Raw genomic sequence first — 22,948 nt, 5'->3', positions numbered from 1 at the left:
GAACACACTCTTTATCGAAGTAGATCAGGACCACGCGAGAGATCGCTGTCTTGATTTATATTGTTGAAAGACTTCGAAGATAGGGCACAGCCATCGGCATTGAAACTTCAGAAACGATAAGCCTGCTGTTCAAATCACCACATACGCGAAGCAGAGGTGACTGTGTTGTGTACCAAATGGCACACTAAACCAGACGCCAAATGCTGGGACACTAAGACGACGACGACTGAAATCGTGCAACGTTCTTTCTCTTCGGAACATCCACGCACGGATACGTCCATCAGAATGCTGTACACAGATCGGGACTCGTCTGGAAAGACGAGGTTGTGGCATTCCAGTGTCCAGTGTTCTTGTGTGCGACAGTGTCTGCATGCCTCTCGCTGATGCAACTCATGGTGCTAACCTAGCTGCAAATAATCCCATTTCATCACTCAAGGTACATGACGTGGCTGTACGAGCCTGTACGGCCGCGCGATCAGTATATCTGTCCTCTCGGGCACTAGTCACGTGGGGTCTTTGATACTGCATGGCGAATTCTGAATGAGAAACCTGCTGCACAATCTAAGCTTGAACGCAGAATGTAGATCGCGTTAGCCCTGCTTAAGGTATGCGGCTGCATATGTATGCATTTAGTAAACTTCATGCCAAATGGACGATTAATACATGTTGTCTTCATGGTGTTGCAATTTAAATGACCAGCTGTGTATTTTCGGCGATGTGTTCAGCAATGCAGTCCATGAAGATATGAACTAAGAGCACATTTCCCTACATATCATTCGAGTCATCAGGTCTCACAAAAATACAGACACAAAGAAATAGTCTGTGGCCCTCATCTCCACAGCTGCTGGGAAGGAGTATTCCCAAATATGAAAAGAGCAGCAGTTTTTGCAATAAAGAAATTGTATAATAATCAGTAAAGAACTATGTTTTACCTAATCACTGATAACAAACCCATCACCACTGTTTTAGGCAGCATTGCAGGCTCCCAAAAAATACAACCCAATGCCAGCAAAATTGGGCCACCTCGTAAGCTCAAAAAAGAAGATCCATTTCTATTCAAAAAAATGCGCACAAATGCAGATTTGTCGCGGTTCCTCTTGGAGCGACAATCTGGTTTATTCTTTCGAATCGACTCTGTATGGTTAATAATATTAGGCAAATTCCTGATTAAAGGGACTAAAGTCACGTTAGGTACAAGCTGGGTGCTGTACTACGAATAGACCTTCTCAATAGTTGAGCCACACGTCTGTCCGTATTCATCGGCAGCAATTCATACCTATTCCTTCCGTTAAGACACAGACCCTCTTTAAGGCAATGAATACCATGTGGGTCAATTTTGACCCGCTAGGATGTGTCGAACGCCCTCCAACCCCCTCCATAATCATCATAGGATCAAACGCTCCCCTGACTCATAGGGGTTTATGGGGTTGTACAACACACCAAAATGTCATTCCCCTTGCCCGCCTAGGAGTCCCCCGTGGGTCAGTTTTGATCCATACCCAATTTAAGGTAAATAGTTTCTGAGCCTGCCTCGATGATATTCACGAGATTTTGGAAAATATTACGACAGTTTAGGACAAAAATTATCTAAAATACGAAGAATTCGGAGGTTGGACGATGCTTTATATCATCACGACCTTCGACTCCCCACGGTCTGGCCGTATGCAGACCGATGAAGTGATGTGGGGAAGCCACAGAGTAACGTACACTGATAAGCCAAAATATTATGACCTCTGTCCACCGTGATGTGGATGCCGCCAGGTGGCGTTGTAGCACGTGACGCGCTAACGAAATTGTGTAAACAGAGCAGATACGGATGGGGGATCACCCTAACGAAGATAAGGGCAGCAAATGAGGAAATCCATTGAGATAGGGGATTTTGACGAAGGGCATATTATTATTATTACTCAGAGCCTGTGAATGACTACCTCGAAAAAGGAGTAACTGGTCGAATGTGCACGTGCTGCTGTCCTGAGCGTCTATGGAAAGAGATAGGATAGTGAAACTACCACAAGGCGCTTATGGTAGGACGTCCACGACTCTGTACAGAACATGGGGTTCGGACGCTTGTCTGCTCTGTAAAGTAGGGTAGATGGTAATATGTGGCATCTCTGCCAAAAGAGCTCAGTTCTAGTTCACGCACAAGTGTTTTGGAGCACAGCTTACATTGTACATTGTTGAAAGTGGAGCACTGCTGCAGACCACCCGTACGTGTTTACATGTTGACCCAACATCATCGTCAATTACGTTTGCAATGGGCATGGGACCATCGGGATTCGACAATCGATGAACGGAAACGGTTCTTCGTGTGTCAGATTTTTGCTACACTATGTCGATGGCCGTCATCGAGGTGAATGGCGGCTCTAAATGTGGAGCGCGCCACGACGCAGGCTGGTAGGGTAAGTAATATACTATGGGAGACATTCTCTTGCCCTTGCATGGGACCTGTGGTAGTAAATCGAAGACACACTGAAAGCTGCGAACCACCTCCACCCCTTCATGCTTGATGTCTACCCCGACGGCGATGTCGTCTTCCAGCAGTCTGTGTCTCGGAATCAGAACCATGCTACAGTGGTTTGAGGAGCATTTTAGTGAACTCACGTTGATGACTCGGCGACCAATTTCGCTTGATGTTAATCCTGTGCAACTCATTCAGGTCGCTATCGGGTGCCATCACCGCGAACGCTTATCAGGAGCCTGTTAGTTATGCGAATTACATGACCTGTGCTTAGATATCTTATACCACATACCTGCACAAACCTTTCAAACTGTCGGATCCGTGATACGCATGATCAGTGAAGTATTTCGTCCCAAAGATGGACAAACAAGCTTTCAGGCGGTCATAATGTTTTGGCTCACCAGTGTGTATAGAGGGGAAGCCGGGACCCCCCCCCCCCCCCCCCCCCCACCCCCCCGGACTCTTCTACTCCACTGCCCAGCGCTCTGCTCGTAGTTTGAATAGACGACAGATGATATCAGGCAGGTCGCCCTTACGATGGTTTCCTGTCTTCATATCTTTGTCTGTGATCAAGCCGCGCAGGCTGAGACTGAGGCAGCCCGGATGGCAGCGACGTGGTGCAGAGGGGCTTCCCCTATGTATATATTAGTCTGTGGTTTCTCTGTGTCACTTCAGCGGGCTGCATGTCACCAGTCCGTAGGGAACAAAAAACCACGCTGATAATTATATTGTCAGGGCTTGTCGCGTGGGACGTTGCCTCAAGCTCTCGGGCTTGCAGTTTATTGTCGCGAGTTCGCGTGACTGAAGGTATGATGCAAGACGCCGCCTTACTGAGGTCGAAAGTGTTTCACCGACGCAAACAATGACGAAGCTGGTGAAAACTGCTGACTCAAGTGTTTCAGACGCATCCAGAATCTGATCCATCTGACGATAACCTACCTCTCCCACAATGTAAGGATGAAACATTCTAGCCATGTTTTTGAACTGAAATGAGCGCAGTTCACTGATCTTTAGGAGTCGGGTCTATGGATTCTATCTGAGGAAGTGGACGTCCCTCCCGACGACGATCCAACAGTACACGCAATGCAGGACGGTGTCTTCGACAAGGACGAGAATGGCGGGTCAGAGGAGTTATCGGTCAGCTACCAGACGAAGTCGTTATGTCATTAATAAATAAATCTTTATTCAAAACTCGAATGCTGTATCACTGATCATCTGATGTAAGCGCTTGAGTAAAATTTCTTCGTGGCCAGTCCTTTGAAGTCATTCCCTATCTCTCACCAGTTATGAAAAATTTTGACATATATGGTACGTGATTCTCTATTCGTACTACAATTACTCACCATATCGTTGATACCATAAATGAGGAAGCAAAATGGAATCATGGTTGGTAGTCACAATTTATAATTAAGACAGTTTATTGAAATTATGCCTTTAAAGGAATTTGACAATTACAATTTGTGGATAAGCCACTAGATAAAGCTTTGCAAATACGGTTAGAAATCCAACGTACTCAGTACTCAAATAAACAGTCCATTAAGAGAAAGTTATAAAAATCTTAATGTGCCAGGCGTTTATAGAAACCTTAAACATAGCAATAATCAATTAATTCACATAGCCACTTCATCAAACTCCTTAAAACCAGTTATTACATTAAGATGGCCACACTTAACATTCTTCTCTAAAATACCTTTATAAACTTACTTTTTCAATCCGTTAAAGAAGCACTTGTTAAAAGATCAACTACAAACTTAACGTCGCTGGGAACTAATACCCCTTGCTTTATTTTTCCTTATTAAGAAAACAGAATTACTGACAAACTTCAGAAATTCAAACTTCTATATAGGATTTCCCTGAAATACATATAATGAAAACAGTGACCAATAAAGGGTGACTTAATGACACTTCAACACTAGTGCCAAGATAAGATCTAATTACATAACATGATAGAACCACTTACATAAAAACTACAGCAGAAACACTGATCTTTAAAAATGAATGTTCACGTGCTCAGACGTGTTAATAAAAGACTATTAGAAAGAGCTGCTATGCAATTTGCTATGCAATTTAAAGTTTAGCCAGTTGCCAGTCGCTAATATTTAAGGAAACAGGTTCGTTTGAGAACAGGTTACATACAATATATATTTATATATCTACCAGCTTAACCCGCCTTGGCGGAAGGAAGATAAATACTAAACTTTGGAAGGTGGTATGTGAGCAACTCCCGGTAGCGGCCAGGTTCTTGAACACTGCCAGGCCTAGACCTCGGATGACATTTCAGTCCCTGCCAAGGCAAATCACAAAGACATTCCAGTAACTCTGAAACATAGAAACACTCGGCAGAACCTTTGACTCGATATATGGGTGAGTGTGTAAAGGAACAAGTCACACTACTGACAAATTCGCAAATTCGCCCTTAAGCATTTTACACATGAACAAGTCACACTACTGACAAATTCGCAAATTTGACCTTAAGCATTTTACACATGAACAACTGTGTTAATAGAGTGCAGGCTTTGAAATCGCCAACACAAAATCATTTGATTACAAGAAACACAGATCACTAATAAAACTTCTGAGAAAACTTTCAAATGACAGCCACCATTTAACTAGGCCAACTGAACTCTTCCACACCATCTCGAATATGAAAGTCTCACCATAATAATAAAATTTAAATGCCTCTGAGTGCGTCGGTCAACAAAACACAATTATGACCACTGACTTCATATCACATACACAACACGAAGAAGCGGGTTCCACAGCTTCACCGCTTCACTTCAAATTTTGTTCCCAGCGAAGTCACAGAACTTGTATCTCCAAGCTGCCCATGTCGCCAAAACGCTCGACCAATTTCACACCACAACATATAACGGTCATCACGCTCGTTCGGCAGCCGTTGACATTCGTCTCCCAGCGAAATGTCACGAGATCTCGGGGGTTACCCGTCGAAGGCTAATAACCAAACCGCCTCGCCCGCCAACCCGAAAGATAAGACACTCGGAAAGCAAAGATAGCTTAGCTCAACCACAATCGATCTCAACGATACATGAACAAAATAACACTGGCGCCAGCTCTCGATTGCTCGATAAACATACGATTCAATTTGCAGCTGATAATGTCGAGGACCTAGGTGTTGAGGACGATTCGCAAGACGGTGACGACGTGGCGGTCAGTGCAGCTGATGGAGCAGCCAGAGGGAGATGTGGTCGTGGTGCATTGGATGACCATCGTGTTGCAGCGGCACATCATGGGCAAGGAAGAGGAGGCGCTGTACGGCAACCACTCCCTGGCGAGGAAGTGGAGAGTTCTGATGGCACCAAGAGGAACGATTGAGCCACGAGACACCGCAGGTAGGCCCGCATCTCGTGGTCGTGCGGTAGCGTTCTCGCTTCCCACGCCTGGGTTCCCGGGTTCGATTCCCGGCGGGGTCAGGGATTTTCTCTGCCTCGTGATGGCTGGGTGTTGTGTGTTGTCCTTAGGATAGTTAGGTTTAAGTAGTTCTAAGTTCTAGGGGACTTATGACCACAGCAGTTGAGTCCCATAGTGCTCAGAGCCATTTGAACCATTTGAACACCGCAGGTAGGCCCAGTGCCCAGAATGTGTTGCAGAAGACATCCGGGCCGACGGGACACGGCATACGACATAAGGGGAATAAAACATCACACGTATGCTTCAAGTGCAGCAGGTAAGTGTGCAAAAGCTGACAAGCCAAAACTCTCGTCGTATGTCTGAACTGCCGGCCGCGGTGGTCTAGCGGTTCTAGGCACTCAGTCCGGAACCGCGCGACTGCTACGGTCGCAGGTTCGAATCCTGCCTCGGGCATGGATGTGTGTGATGTCCTTAGGTTAGTTAGGTTTAAGTAGTTCTAAGTTCTAGGGGACTGATGACCACAGATGTTAAGTCCCATAGTGCTCAGAGCCATTTGTATGTCTGAACTCTGAGCACATCCGAGCTTAGACAACTCTGTCCACTCTTTTGTTCCAAAATATTTTCCAATATTGCAGTTCAGAATTGAAATTGTTTGATGTAATGTTTTTGTTCCTTGAATACAATAAGCAAGAAAACACCCAGAGCAATTTACTAGCATGCTGAGTCTTGGAATCTTTTATAAAAAATGGCTCTGAGCACTATGGGACTTAACTTCTGAGGTCATCAGTCCCCTAGAACTTAGAGCTACTTAAACCTAACTAACCTAAGGACAACACACACATCCATGCCGGAGGCAGGATTCGAACCTGCGACCGTAGCGGTCACGCGGTTCCAGACTGCAGCGCCTTGAACCCCTCGGCCACCCCGGCCAGCGGAATCTTTTATAAATACTCGGTACTTACCTTATTTGTCTGTAAAAGTAAAAATACCATTAGTACTCATATACGAGGGTTGTAACTTTAACAGTGGCAACTATATATTTAGAGCTCGTACAAAATAGATACGTGTTTCATAGTTTTACTGACCTTCAAAGTAATCACCAGCATTGTGTATAACCCGTTGCCAGCGATGTGGAAGTCGTAGGATCCTCTTAGCAGTGCCAGTTTTGGTGACAGTTCGAGCGTCGCGGCCTATTGCCCGACGAATCTGTAGCAGTTCTGAAGGGAGTGCCGTGAAGTGTTTCCTTCTGGTTAGAATTCGAGTTGCACTTACGAGGGTTTAATTCAGAGGAGAGCATTAGGTGGTATAGCACTTAGCAGTCCCATCAGTCAAACAAATCAGTAACGGCTTGCACTGTAAGTGCTTGAGAATTGTCCTGCAAAATGATGGTCAGGTCCTGCAGAGAGTGTCATCACTTCTGTCTCTATGCTGTTCATTTTTGGAACACAACCTACGACTAGCTTAGGGACAGAAGTGATGACACTTTCTGCAGGACCTGACCATCATTTTACAGGACAATGCTCAAGCACGTACAGTGCAAGCTGTTACTGATTTGGTTGACTGGTGGGGCTGCTAAGTGCTATACCACCTACTGCACTCCCCTGACTTAAGCCCTCGTGAGTTCAACTCGATTTCTAAAAAAAAAAGGAAACACTTCACGGCATTCACTTCAGAACTGCTGCAAATTCGTCGAACAATAGACCGTGCCGCTCGAACTGTCAACACAACTAGCACTGCTAAGAGTATCCTACGACTTCGCCGGCAACGGGCTATACACAATGCTGGAGACTACTTTGATGGTCAGTAAAACATTGAAACATGTATCTATTTTGTACGAGCTCTAAATAAATAGTTGCCACTATTAAAGTTCCAACCCTCGTAAACAGTATGTTTTGACTCTATTTCAATCCATTTATAAAGAAAAATCGTGTATCATTGTTTTACTTACTTGCTTTAATGATGTTTGATGAAAGACAGAGGAATTTGTTCAGTAAAATTTGAAATAAAAAAGTTATTTCTAAAAATTTATTTTGGCAATGTGTTACTTGATTTATTCTTTCGTTACAGAGTCTTCCTGAACGTTTGTTAACATGGCGACACACAAAGACACCTCAAAAGTACCAATAAAACGGTGGATTCCTACAGTGGATCGAAAATGGCCGACATGGTACGGTGAAGTCCGGTACTTCGGGTGCTAAGCAGTGGCGCGATTTTTTTCGTCCGCGTCCATAGCTGATTGATCAGCGCGACTGATTGTTATGCGGAGGAACCGGGTGCGATTTCCGGCACTGCTAGAGATTTTGCCTTGGTGAGAAGACTGGAACGGGATGCGTTTAGACGCTTCATGCCAAATGAGAACGTACTTGACCAAGAAGCAGCGGCACCAAGTGACGAAAACGGACAACGACCGGGAGAGTGGTGTGCTCACCCCTCGCCCAACATACCGCATCCTATTACGCCATTAGCAGAGGATGATACGGCGGTCGGTCGTCACAGATGGGTCCGCTGGGTCTTGTAGACGGAGTTTACGTTTACGTGATCTTTCTCAACGTTCAACGCGAAGAATCCCGCGCAGTTTCTTCCCAGACCCCTACGAAACACGTCGTGTGGCACCATATATACTGACCGCGAATGCGAAAATATTGAGAAAACTACTACTAACAACTTGCATTATTTGACGGGGTTGGCGGAAGGATGTGATTAGCCACGAGAGTGTAATTTAAATAATGAGTAGGTTTTTCTAGCGCTTCAAATGGCTCTGAGCACTATGGGACTTAACTTCTGAGGTCATCAGTCCCCTAGAACTTAGGACTACTTAAACCTAACTAACCTATGGACATCACACACACCCATGGCCGAGGCAGGATTCGAACCTGCGACCGTAGCGGTCGCGCCGTTCCAGACTGTAGCGCCTAGAACCGCTCGGTTACCCCGGCCGACTGGCGCTTCAAATGGAATTACATGTTACTAGTAAGTGGTGCATTCAAAAACACAACAGATAATGTATACACTCTAATCCTTACGAAATCAAAGATTAGGGCTTTTTTCCTACGACCCTTAATTTGTTTTATCAGCAACTGAGTACCAGCAGTTTCAAAATTTCACGGAAACTACGACTTTTAGTTCACTTCTAGGCTAGGAAATCTACGAAACTTTGTACACTGCTCGGCAAAACTTCAAACTTGAACCTACACCATTGGCCATTAAAATTGCTACACCAAGAAGAAATGCAGATGATAAACGAGTATTCATTGGACAAATATATTAAACTAGAACCGACATGTGATTACATTTTCACGCAATTTGGGTGCATAGATACGGAGAAATCAGTACCCCGAACAACCACCTCTGGCCGTAACAACGGCCTTGATACGCCTGGGCATTGAGTCAAACAGAGCTTGGATGGCGTGTACAGGTGCAGCTGCTCATGCAGCTTCAACACCATACCTCAGTTCATCATTGACCAGACGTTTAACATTTTCTGTATCCAGAAAAGCCCGTACAGGATCTGCAACATGCGGTCGTGCATTATCCTACTGAAATGTAGGGTTTCGCAGGGATCGAATGAAGGGTAGAGCCAAGGGTCGTAACACATCTGAAATGTAACGTCCACTGTTCAAAGTACCGTCAATGCGAACAAGAGGTGACCGAGACCTGTAACCAATGGCACCCCATACCATCACGCCGGGTGATACGCCAGTATCGCGATGACGAATACATGCTTCCAATGTGCGTTCACCGCGATGTCATCAAAAACGGATGCGATCATCATGATGCTCTAAACAGAACCTGGATTCATCCGAAAAAATGACGTTTTGCCATTCGTGAACCCAGGTTCGTCGTTGAGTACACCGTCGCAGGCGCTCCTGTCCGTAATGCAGCGTCAAGGGTAACCTCAGCCATGGTCTCCGAGCTGATAGTCCATGCCGTTGCAAACGTCGTCGAACTGTTCGTGCAGATGGTTGTTCATGGTCTCCGAGCTGATAGTCCATGTCGTTGAAAACGTTGTCGAACTGTTCGTGCAGATGTTTGTTGTCTTGCAAACGTCCCCATCTGTTGACTCAGGGCTCGAGACGTGGCTGCACGGTTCGTTACAGCCATGCGGATAAGATGCCTGTCATGCTAGTGATACGAGGCCGGTGGGATCCACCACGGCGTTCCGTACTACCCTCCTGAACCCACCGATTCCATATTCTGCTAACAATCATTGGATCTCGACCAACGCGAGCAGGAATGTCGCGATACGATAAACCGCAAGCGCGATAGGCTACAATTCCACCTCTATCTAAGTCGGAAACGTAATGGTACGCATTTCTCCTCCTTATACGAGGCATCACAACAACGTTTCACCAGGCAACACCGGTGAACTGCTGTTTGTGTATGACAAATCGGTCGGAAGCTTTCCTGATGTCAGCACGTTGTAGGTGTCACCACCGGCACCAACCTTGTGTGAATGCTCTGAATAGCCAATCATTTGCATATAACAGCATCTTCTTCCTGTCGGTTAAATTTCGCGCCTGTAGCACGTCATCTTCGTGGTGTAGCAATGTTAATGGCCAGTAGTGTATGTGAAGTAGAGAACGGCTTATGAATGCGCTAACGTTAAGGTATCTATCGACGGTGGCATAGGTACATTGCACAAGTAGGGTAAGTTTCAGCTGTATATACTCAGAAACATATGTAGACATGCGTGGAAAAACGGGCTAAGTTTTCTATCGACGGTGGCATAGGTACATTGCACAAGTAGGGTAAGTTTCAGGTGTATATACTCAGAAACATATGTAGACATGCGTGGAAAAACGGGCTAAGTTTTCTATCGACGGTGGCATAGGTACATTGCACAAGTAGGGTATGTTTCAGGTGTATATACTCAGAAACATATGTAGACATGCGTGGAAAAACGGGCTAAGTTTTCCCGCGCATGTCTTCATATACATTTGCACATTGCTGAATCACGAGTGGGTTCCGAAGATTTTTGCTTGCTAATTTGACCGTGCGCTTAACGGTATTCTACCAGAGCGTAAGCTCCATTAATCTTCAAGATTTTCTTTTAATTGCAGGGACGTTGCCGAAGTTAAATCAAGGCGGATTCCCTTTAATTTGTTGTACGTGTCGCAGGCATGACTCTTTTTCATCTCAAAGAATACTATTTATTCCGTGTTCAAATACATCCATTGTACTTGTTAAAGGGCATCGTACATTTTCTCCACTTATCTGTTTCTTTTAGTTGTCCACAATGGCCAGAAATTCTTCAACTGAATTTTCATGTGAGGTTTAAAAACTGAGCCGTGTCCATTTATCGACTTTGCTAAGTCGGGGCGAACCCCCTTGCGGTGGACTCGACATCTGGTGGACCTAGCGGCCAGGTGACAGTGCGGGGACGGAAGTTGTATCCGTTAGTTGGTGCTCGACTATCCTTTATCACCATGCGTGGATCTGCATGGCATCAGTGAGAACAGAGGAACATGTAGCTGATGTTGGACTACGTGTTAAGACATGTGGTAGGTGAATCTGGGAAATCGGCGGATTAATAACCAGTGAAGCAACGTTTTCGTGATGTTATTGTACTCGCGAACATAGTTAAAGTGTAATTCAGTTCTGTTCAACACATGTAGTATCTACTGCCAAGGAAGTAGGACTCTTGCCCTACTGTAGTTTTGCCTGCACCTCGTGGTCGTGCGGTAGCGTTCTCGCTTCCCACGCCCGGGTTCCCGGGTTCGATTCCCGGCGGGGTCAGGGATTTTCTCTGCCTCGTGATGGCTGGGTGTTGTGTGCTGTCCTTAGGTTAGTTAGGTTTAAGTAGTTCTAAGTTCTAGGGGACTGATGACCATAGATGTTAAGTCCCATAGTGCTCAGAGCCTGCCATACTGTAGTTTACGATTAGGAATCTGATAAACTTGTTTAATTTTGCTGCCTTGTGCATGTAAAGTGAGAGAGAAAGAATAACGTTGTCTGAAGTTTGGAGAAACAGACCGGTCAAAGGGCTTAAGTAGTAAATTGCTTTTAATTTTCAGGTTTAAGTTGAACGTTGAGTGTGTATTTTATATGGTTTTTAATTTGGTATATTCATTTGGTGATGACAAGAAAAGCTTTATAAATTTTCTGCCTTATAGTAAAACTAATGTGTTTAGAGCGTAGTTGTTCAAAGCTTAATGTGATTCGCAAAAGCCTAGTAAGGCAGTGAACAACATATTAAGTTTTTGTTTGATGAAGTTGTAATTTTTATTAACTGGCGTTCTACATAAAATTGTCCGCCCCGATAGATGAGTGGTCAGCGCGGCGGCCTGTCACGCCAAGGAGCCCGGGTTCGATTCCAGGCTGGGTCGGAGATTTTCTCCGCTAAGGGACTGGCTGTTGTGTTGTTCTCATTATCATTTTATCATCGTCAGTGGAAGGCAACGGGAAACCACCACTGGAATCACTTCCCTAGACGCTCATGCGGTGACCTCTCTGACGAGGCTTCCCCCATGCCAAGACCTGCCGTAAGGCAGAACACAATGTTAAGTTACATAAAATAGAAAAGATATTTTAATTGTGTAGATAACAATTTCGAAATTTAAACTATTTTCTATGAATTGAGTAATACAAAAAAACAGTACAGCTATGGAGCAATGTGATTCTTGTTTGGGCTGCTGAGGTCAAATAAATGTTTTTTAAAGTTTCTATTGACGTTCAGTTGATCTCCAGTAGGTTCCACTTCCCTAAATCCGTGTCCTGCCATTGTTCAAAAATATCTATTATTTATAGGAAATACCAACGTTGGGTAAAAAAAAACTTTTCTCGGTGCAAAGTAATTTATTGTTGCCACAGTTACAGATGCTTATACAACATTTGATCAAAAGTATCCGGATGCCATATTGGTGGCCATTAATATGGTGTGTGTCCACCGTTCACCTTTATGGTGGCTTGAGTTCTGGCTTGGAATACATTTCAGTGAGGTGTCTGCATGTCTGTGGTGAATAGGCAGTGCATTATTCCTCAACAGCCGAAACCAGTTGATGTTGGACACTGGGGTCTCTAAAGAAGCCGACGTTCTAATTCATCCAAAAGATGTTGCTTAACGTTCAGGCGGAGACTATGGGCGGGCCAGTCCATTCCAGGAACTTTACTGTCCACAGATTATTGCCTCACATATGCTGCTCTGGCATGGTGCATTGTTATGATGATACAATCAGTCATCATCTATCAGCTGTTGGATGCTGGAATCTGGAGCGAAGTCGACTGTTTAACTCATCCCAAAGATGATCATTTGGGTTCAGGTCGAGACTCTGGGCAGGCCAGTCCATTTCAGGAACGTTACTGTCCGTAAACTACTGTCTCAGAGACGCTGCTTTGACAGGTTTCAGGACCGTCCTGATACAGTCATCATCTACGAACTATTCCTCTGTTTCACTCCGTTAATAGTGCTATAAAATGAGTTCATATTCTTGGCATTTAGCGTTGTCTTAAGAGAAATAAAGGCACCACGCCCTAACGACGAAAAACGTCACCTCCTCCGTGTCTCACTGTTGGCACCACGCATGATGGCTGGTAGCGTTTTCCAGGCAGTTGTCAAACCTAAACCACCGGATTTCCACAGAGTACAGAGTGACGCATAATTCCAAGTCACTCTTTTTACGTCATCCACTGTTCAGTGACGTCACTCTTTACGGCACCTCAGTCGCTTAACATTGACTGCAGAAACGTGTGACTACTCGACAGTTGTTCTCCATTATTTTCAATTCTCTGCGCACAGTCACTGCTCTATCTGGACTACTGGTAGCACTTCAGAACTCACGAGCGATTCTTCCGATGATTTCATGCGATTTTTTACAATGACCCTACGCAAGCCCTGTCAGTCATTACACGAGGTCTGCTTGGTCTTGGTTTATCTGTTCTTGTTCCTTCACAATCACATCAGCAACGCTCGACTTGGGCAGTTGTAGAAGAACTGAAATGCACGTGATAGACTTGTTACTCAGGTGACACCCTATGACTAGCTGACGTTCGAAGCCTCCTGATAGAGATATTCTTCTGTTACTACTTGTCTACTGCCAGCAAAATATTCCCCGCCTACTGTTATAGTCACGGGTCTGCTTCACGTGGCATCTAATGGTAAGTTCTACACTACATGGGGTCGAACGTGTAATTTTGATCAGACAGCGTACATTGGAGTATATAAGAACGTTGGGTGTGAATGTTATCAAATCTCAGAAATAAGTGAGTATTACAAAACAAAATATTTCATTACAAATACATAATTCTTTTCATTTTTTTATTACTTAAACAAAGTACTCTCAGTTACAGTGGAGTCAAAGGCTGGTGAGAGTGAGCGGCTGGATTTATTGGTACCGGTCGCTGTCGCGAAAGCTGTGATTATAACCTACTCAGCGTGAATAGCTGCATCAGCGAAGATTCCACCAGCTGCATGATGCGCCGCTCGTGCTCTCCATATGGAACACATGAAATAACACATTCATGACATTTATTTTCGTATAATAATATATTACACAAATAAAATTATTAAAAATTACGTAAACTATTTTAGATATATTTAATTACTACTACTGCATCTCACCCATACTCGCTTAGGAGGGAAGTACAGCATTGTGAAAGCTCCAGTATTTTGTCCACTACTACATGCACTAGGCTTTGGTATAATTTTTCTGTTTGAGAGATATCGTTCGAGGATTTAAGCTAAAACGGTTCCTAACGTCTTGCTCTGAGCAAGGTTTTCCAGAAGGTTCCCCAGGTTGTAAGGCAAATTGCAGAACTGGAACTCCAAATATCCCCGGTTGGGAATATTTGTCTTCCCGATTAACAGCTAGCCTTATTAATAAGTTTGTGGTCGAAGCCCATGCCTTGCCCGCGTTCGCTTCCTAGTATATGTAACAAATGCGGTTCTGTCTTGAGCAAAAACAATTTTTCTTGTTTTACTACCCATACATGTTCCAGAGAACTTTCTCTTTCTTCAGTGGGTTTCATTTATTTTCTGTTGAACAATACGTAAAGAATTTATGCATTACGATATTTCCCAATTTTTGAGATTATACTGTTTACATTACAGTAGGTATTGACAGAAATATTGACATGAAGATTAGATACATACCTTATTGTTACATATTGGTGCTCACAAGTCCATAAAGTGTTCGCAACACATCTGTAATTATTTCCTTCCAGTATATCATCTGCAATTAACAAGCATTTATCAATGATTTGTTACGCAGTTTCTCAGTTTTTAGGCCTAATATTATATTACAATCGGTCGTGAAATGGAAACCACTGTGAAAATCCGATGAAGTTTTGCGCAGGTGTGTTGGGCAGTGTCTCCAGTATGCCCGTCGATCGCGTTACGTCGTTCTTTTTAGTTCTGAGCTCACAGGGAGCACATAAAGATACCTAGAACACTAGTGTCTCCCACCAAGTACGAGGGCCTGGTGAGAATTTTGCCTGAAGCTATGCAGCCAACATTACATAACTGTCGTGCGTTTTCTTCTTCAAGACAATTCTCAGCTTTATTCTGCAGGGGCAATGAAGATGCTCCTACATCGTTTTCAATTGGAAGTGTTTGGTTACCCACAATACATCCCGTAATTGTCTCCCTCTGAGATTCATCTCTGCTCACATGAACCGCTGGCTATGAAGACATTTTGGCACAGACAACGAGCTCTAGGCCAGCGTAGGGAATTGGCGGAAAGCACTGGCAGCTACCTTCTATAACGAGGGTATTGGAAAGTTGGTACAATGCTACGACAAACGTCTAAGTCGAATCGGCGACTATGGAGATAAGTAGCTGGTAGTTGTAGCTAACTCTTGCAAGTAAAACAGTTTCGATTTTCAATGTGGTTACCATTTCGCGATCTATCGTTCCATACTTTCCGAAAAACCCTCGTATGTCGTTTTGAAAACGTAGATTCACTATTTCGCTCTTTGACTAATGGTTCTTTCGGCTGCATTACTATTTTTCGAAAAATGTATCGAAATGAATGCTGATTATGATTAGGCTTTGTAGAATATTGATTGGACAGGGGGAACAGAAAACTTGAGATCTACAAAAAGTAAGTACATATGTTTACATACATAGTCTGCTCCCCCTCCCCAATCAACATTTCACAAAGCCTAATCACAATCAGCATTCGTTTCAGCAAATTTTTTTCCGGAAAGTAGTACTATAACCTAAAAAAAAAACATAAAATAATGACAGTAGTGGAGTAGAAAGAAACGTAAATATAAAAACAATCTATAACATATTAGGCCCCAAAAAATTGAAAAATTGCCTTAAAACATTTATTGCTTGCAGGAGACATACTGGAAGTAACATAGCTGTGTTGAAAATACCAAACAAATATCTGAACACCGATGTGTAAGAATAATGTATCTCTTTATTCTTCATGTTAATATTTCTGTCAATATTTATAATATTGTAAATACAGGGTGTATCAAAAAGAATCATCCAATTTGGCACGTCTATATTTCTCAAACTAATAAACATATGCAATGAACTTTGTTTTTTGGTGAACGGGAAACTCAAAAAGTTTTTTCATACCTTCCATAGTTGCTCGATATGCACTCCTTGAGATGCAAGGCATATGTCAATGAGGTATTCAAATTGTACCCACACTGCAGGGAGCATCTCTTAAGTTACGGCTTCCGCAGCTGTTGTTATGCGATGTCTCAGTTCATTCATTATTGTTGGTAATGGAGGCACATAAACAAAATCTTTATAAACCCCCACAACAAATAATCACATAGGTCCTGTGACCTTGGTGGCCGGTAATGTAAGGCTGAATCATTTGGTCCAGTGTCAGCCCCCGGTAGCTGAGTGGTCAGTGCGACAGAATGTCAATCCTGGGCCCGGGTTCGATTCTCGGCTGGGTCGGAGATTTTCTTCGCTCAGGGACTGGCTGTTGTGTTGTCCTAATCATCATCATTTCATCCCCATCGACGAGCAAGTCGCCGAAGTGGCGTCAAATCGAAAGACTTGCATCCGGTGAACGGTCTACCAGACTGGAGGTCCTAGTTACAAGACATTTACATTTATTTGGTCCAGTGCGATCGATCCATCGTTCAGTAATCCTTTGATTTAAAAATTCCCGCACTTCCAGATACCAGTGTGGCGGTGACCCATCGTTCGAATCAGTCTCCAACTGTGGGAAAAGAAAGTTCTCAGGCATTTCGAGATATGTGCTTCCCGTAAGAGTGTTCTCGGCAAAGAAAAATTGACCATACACTTTTTCCAGTGAAACTGCACAAAACACATTAAATTTAGGAGAGTCCCTCTCATGTTGTACAACTTCATGTGGTTGTTTCGTACTCTATATTCTCATAATATGACGGTTCACCTTTCCATTCAAATAGAATGTTGCCTCGTCACTAAACACTAAGCGTGGAAGAAAACTGTCATCCTCCAGCTTTTCAAGAACGAAATTACAGAACTCCACACGTTGTTGTTTGTCACCTTCACGAAGAGCTTGCAGTAGCTGAATTTGGTATGGTTTCATGCGTAAACGTCGACGCAACACACGCCAGACGGGCATCGGGGGATTGTTAGATCTGCCGAGCTTCACGGCGAACTCGGAATTGTCCATGCCATCGTCTTATGCTCTGTGCTGTAGAAGGATCCATACCATATCTAGTACGAAAGTCACGCTGAACAGCTGTTATTGACTCGCACTGCGCAAAACGTAGAACACGAAACGCTTTCTGTTGTCCCGACACCATTTTTACTAGAAAGGAAGCGGGCGTACACTGCTGCAACCTAGCGGGAACCATGTAAATCTCGAGAGTTTGCTCTTTCCAACAGTACGTTGTTCAGGCACATATCTCAAATAATATAATAGTTATGGTTTCTTTAAAACGGGTGATTGTTTTTGATACACTCTGTACTATAACGCAAAAACTGGTAAATGTTGTAATGCATAAATTCTTTGTACATTGTTCAACAGATAATAAATAAAATCAACTGAAGATGGAAAATGTCTCCGAAACATGTATGGGTAGTAAAACAAGAAAAATTGTGTTTGCTCAAGGCGGAATCACGTTTTGTTATTACATAAAGAGATTTCAGTATTTTTTTCCACAGGAAGGTACGAACTATGGGAAGGCTCCTAGTAATTGTGAGTGTTATCCACACAGGTGGGCGTTGTGTTTGTCGAGAGCACTGCATGGCAGGGCTAGGGAAGAGCCGAGCTGTGGTGCGGCGGCAGAGGACGCGGCGGAGACGAGTGCAGGCTTTTTGCGAGCTCGTCATGAGTGAGTACGGCGGAGCGCCGTATGACAGGCGGGACGGGATGATTTAGGTCGTTAAAATGCCGGCGCGTCTGCCGCCTTGTTACCGCGGGACCTAACTGCCCGCGGCGCCGCGCCGCTTTATGTACGCGCTGCTCGCTGCCATTACCCGGCCGTACTTTAAATAACAAATTCGCCGTAAATTCGTTTTATGCCCGTGCTGATGATAGGCTGTAAAGCGAGGCGCGGGATGATCGTTTCGCTTTTTCCGGTCTGATCGCAATTAGCGAGCTTAATTGCCCGGCGCAGCGCGCCCATAAGACAGCGAGTCGCGGCCCCCGGTGGACGCTGAGTCAACAACTCTGTTATCGGAGGTAGCTGGCAGGCAGCGAACCTCAGACTGCGGAACGCTAAACTCCGAGACGCTGGTCGCCGTAAAGCGACCGCCGGTCGTAACTACAGTATCATTTGGCGAGTTTGTGAAGAGCCCGTATCTCGAATGAAATAACACTCGCACGGCTCGTCTTCCCGTTGTTGTTGAGCTCTTCAGTCCGAAACACTTTTGAAGCAGCTGCCCACGCTTATCCCGTTAGGTTAGGTTAGTGTTGTTTAACGCCCCTTCGACAACGAGGTCATTAGAGACGGAGCGCAAGCTCGGGTTAGGGAAGGATGGGGAAGGAAATCGGCCGTGCCCTTTCAAAGGAACCATCCCGGCATTCGCCTGAAACGATTTAGGGAAATCACGGAAAACCTAAATCAGGATGGCTGGAGACGGGATTCAACCGTCGTCCTCCCGAATGCGAGTCCAGTGTGCTAACCACTGCGCCACCTCGCTCGGTGCTTATCCCGTGCAAGCCACTTCATCACTCAGTAATTCACTCTATCCCTATATTTTTTTTAGTACAAGAACGGTTTTCCATAATTACAAAATACAATATCTCAGTTAGGAATGGTTCAAATGGCTCTAAGCACTATGGGACTTAACATCTGAGATCATCAGTCCCCTAGACTCAGAACTACTTAAACCTAACTAACCTAAGGACATCACGCACATCCATGCCCGAGGCAGGATTCGAACCTGCGACCGTAGCGGTCGCGCGGTTCCAAACTGTAGCGCCTAGAACCGCTCAACCACTCAGTTAGGAATGCTGATATCAGAAACAGCCCAATAATTTGCACGTTTATCAGCTTTAAAAACGCACACGACTCAGTTGACCCATAAGCACTTTTTGATATCCTTGAAGAACAAGGGTTAGATCCAAAAACCCTTAACGCCATCTAAGAAACATTGACAGATACTACCTCCAAGATGAAATTCATGGGTGAAATGCCCAAGCCCTTCCTGATCAAAACTGACTTCCGTCAAGGTGATGGTCAGTCTCCTCTCCTATTCAACCTGTGCTCGATAAGGTCATCCGCGAATGGAAAAAGCAATTGAAGAATAAAAACTGCTGGAGACCTATACAGATGGGGTGAGTCAAGGAGGACGTAACTATTTCATGTTTAGCTTTCTAGCGGATGATTAGATAACAGCACTCGAACAGGTTGAACTCTTAAAGAATGTGCAGAGAAAGTAGGTCTGTATATATCTTTCCCAGGGTCTGAGTTTATCGCCGCAAAAACTGACACTCAAAACTTGACTACAAAATACGGTCATATAATAGACACCCATATTTTAAATAGGGTGAAGTCCTTGAACCTACGGGGCGAGAGAAAACAGCAGAAAACATTCGCCTCCAAAAACTAAAGAGAGCCTATGGAAGAACCTACAAGGTGTGCAATAAAAAATGCTTGTCCAAAAACACCAAAATTAGACACTATAATGCAGTATTAAAACGTGAAGTTCTGTATGCCAGTGAGACGCTGACAGTCCACATAAAAGGTGACATAGAAAACTTATTAATGGAATAACGTGAAATCATCCGAAAGATACTAGGGCCAAAGAAAACAAGAGAAACATAGACTACAATCTCGTCAAACAACTGACAAATTGACCAGCCTTGCAGCAGACATTAGAAAAAGTCATGTCTTTAAGCTTCCCAAAACAAGACTTACGCATAAAATCCTTAAATACACAGAAGGATACAAGAGGACAAAAAGGACCTACAAAAAGCTCAGATAAATTATTAAGTTACACCTGACAGAAAGGTATTTAAGCAGGAAGTTGACAGATGGGAAGTGAGAGTACGAAGTTCCGAAGAAAGCAGGAACAAAATAGGCAGAGGAAAGGAAGAGAGCCCATGCAGAAGAAATGACAGCAGTGTGCTAAAAGAGGAAAAAGAATCAAGCTTTGCGTGGTCCAACAGGATCTAATCGCACATAATACAGAATACAGGTAACCAAGGAAACAGTCTTGTGTGTGTCATTCTTAGTTAGACAGTATAACAAGAACAACGGAAAACTCCTTTATTTAACATAGGGAACAGGAAAAAAGTAACTCAAAGATGTTTTCCTGTTCGGCGATCGCTCGTTTTGAAGAGGTTGGGGACTTTCCTTCGGAAAGCGAACAGCGAGCCTTTGATGGTCATGAGAATATAGCTTCACCTGTCAACCCCGCTCACCGGGGAGGTTACATCCGTGAGGCGGGTCGTGTTAGCAAAAACGACCCAAAATCGATCACGTTCTTGGGTGCATTTCTGAAAAGATAAAGGACGGAATACCCATTATGCAGATGACCGCATGGATCTTTGATGGTAGAAAATATGTCTCGTTCGGACACAGGAGCATACTGGGGACGATTATGTACATTGGCACGCGGAGATAAAGGGCCAGTATCTGCAAGAGAAGGAACCATACGTCGACCGCCGCGCCGCAGAGGAGACGGTGTTCGTCCGTATCGTCCACATCACACCTCAGGCAAAGGGGGTTGGCAGCCAAGGGATGGCATGGAGTTAGTGTCGCGTCGGGTATCTACCGGTAACGACGATGTACCAGGTGAGTGGCGCTCGTTTCCTTGCCGAAGTGTGGTTGATGAACTGCGCGCCTCACTGTTGGCCACCTACCCTACCTTCGACAGCATTCCTGGGGTGTGTCCGCATTAAGAGGTAAGAGGTAGTGAGAGCCTCGATGCGAGGAAAGTCTTTATGGACAAAACTGTATTCCAGTAATGATTGATAAGTGGCGATGCCGATGCAATGTGGGTCAGGACGATCGGCGGTTGACATGAACAACGTACGAGTTGCATGGGCAGTGTAAGGGTGTCATTCCTGACCTTGAATATGTGACCACTAATGACAAAATAACCAAAGGCCGCTCGGATCCGACGTACCAGCATTGTGGAGACAGGTAAAATTTGTGGGATGTGTGTTAGGCGGGATGCCTTATAAATGTTAATGAACTGCACCTTTTTTGACATATCCATTGTTCGCCTTAACTGATTTAGAATGTCGGACCTGATGTTCTGAAGAAGACGCTGGAAGTTGATCGCCGTGATGCGACTAGTGTCTGGAGTAAAAACAAATCCTAGACAGCGTAGTCTCCATCGTCCTGAACAAAACCTCACTTTCATCAGGGAGCCCCTTTCCAGTGGTCAACACGTAGAATTTGGTGACGTTCATATGGCTGCCTGCACCATTCACATACTGTTCGATCCATCGTGTTGCCTCTTGAACCTCATATGAAGACGAAGCCATCTACATAGACGCGGATTTTGAAGTGTGTCCACGCACGGTGATCACCGATAAATGTCGCTGCAGGCAGCAGAGAAGCGGTTCTTGTGCGATGGCATACATGATCGTTTAAAGGGGCTAATCTCGTCGGACTGACCGTGCGATCGATATTGATGTCGTCATCCGTTCATTGACCATCACCCTCGGTGAATGTCACAAAGCAAGACCATGATTAAGACGACGAAGGCAGATGGGAAAGCCATCCGTTTCCTCACCTTCATGAGGAACGTCTGGTTCATGCGATCGAATGCCTGATCGAAATCGATAGAAATCATAGCTCCCTGCAGTCGACAAACTGTTGCAGTGGCTATGACGTATCTATCGTCCCTATAATCACATAGGACTGATTGTCTAACATTCTGCGTGGTGTCTGTTTGTCTATGTCGTGTCTCCCAACCACTTTCGCGCAACGACGCTCTGAGCGTGTTTGTTAGGGAATTGACTAGTTTGTACCTGGGACCTGTTGCTGGTAAGGAGACGCCAGACCACACATGACATGTAGAGTTCAGAAGAGTTCAGTGAGACTAGCGATGATATAACCAAATACTTAATGATTTCAGCGTCAGCTCCACTGCACTCCCTGTAAAAGAATCTTAATACTAACTAAATTTAGTGGAAGGGATTCAAGGCTTTCCTATTTTTAGTTAGCTGGTAAAATAACGTCGAAAAAGCAGTTAAGTTTACCATTGAAAATTTTATTCTTCTCACAAAACATTGTTTATAAATTGCACTATTGATAAAAGAAAATGTTTTAATACAGGATGATAAAAACCAACTGCGTTCAATAAAAATGTGAACGAATATTCCCTGAATGGGTTTCAAAGTTCTACAATGGATCGAAGGATGACCTATGCCATATCACATCTATAATCTAGATTTAAATTAAGTTTCACAAAAGAGAAAACTATCAAAATGGTTTACAGTGACCCTCAATTATCTTTAATTACTTATCTAACTTGTAAATTACAGTGGCTGATGTGGCTTTTCAATAATTGTATAACAGAAAATCATCGCGTTTCAGATTTTAACTTACGTAGCAAATGTGAATACCATGAGCTTCAATTGACGATCGACACTAGTATTACGTAAAAAGGGGATGTAACAGATGAGACTTCTGCTGTTCTGAGTGAAGCTTTATGCGCTGTTATGCGGCATCGCGTGCGTTCTTTACCTTGTCGGTGTTCGTCAGAGGGCGGCTGCCGGCGCAGCTCCATCCACCACGCCGTCTCCGAAGCAACTCCTTTCT

At 44.2% G+C, this 22,948-nt stretch overlaps 1 non-coding gene across 1 annotated transcript; it reads right to left on the bottom strand.

The window, feature by feature from the left end:
- Positions 1–6,672: 6,672 nt before the first annotated feature.
- Trnap-ugg (transfer RNA proline (anticodon UGG)) lies at positions 6,673–6,756 on the bottom strand. The gene has a single exon. It is a non-coding gene; the product is annotated as a tRNA-Pro (tRNA).
- Positions 6,757–22,948: the final 16,192 nt, after the last annotated feature.

The sequence above is a fragment of the Schistocerca nitens genome, chromosome 6, assembly GCF_023898315.1.
Source record: "Schistocerca nitens isolate TAMUIC-IGC-003100 chromosome 6, iqSchNite1.1, whole genome shotgun sequence".
NCBI lineage: Eukaryota > Metazoa > Arthropoda > Insecta > Orthoptera > Acrididae > Schistocerca > Schistocerca nitens.
The sequence above is the reverse complement of the archived record's forward strand: the minus strand, read 5'-3'. Positions and strand labels throughout refer to the sequence as shown.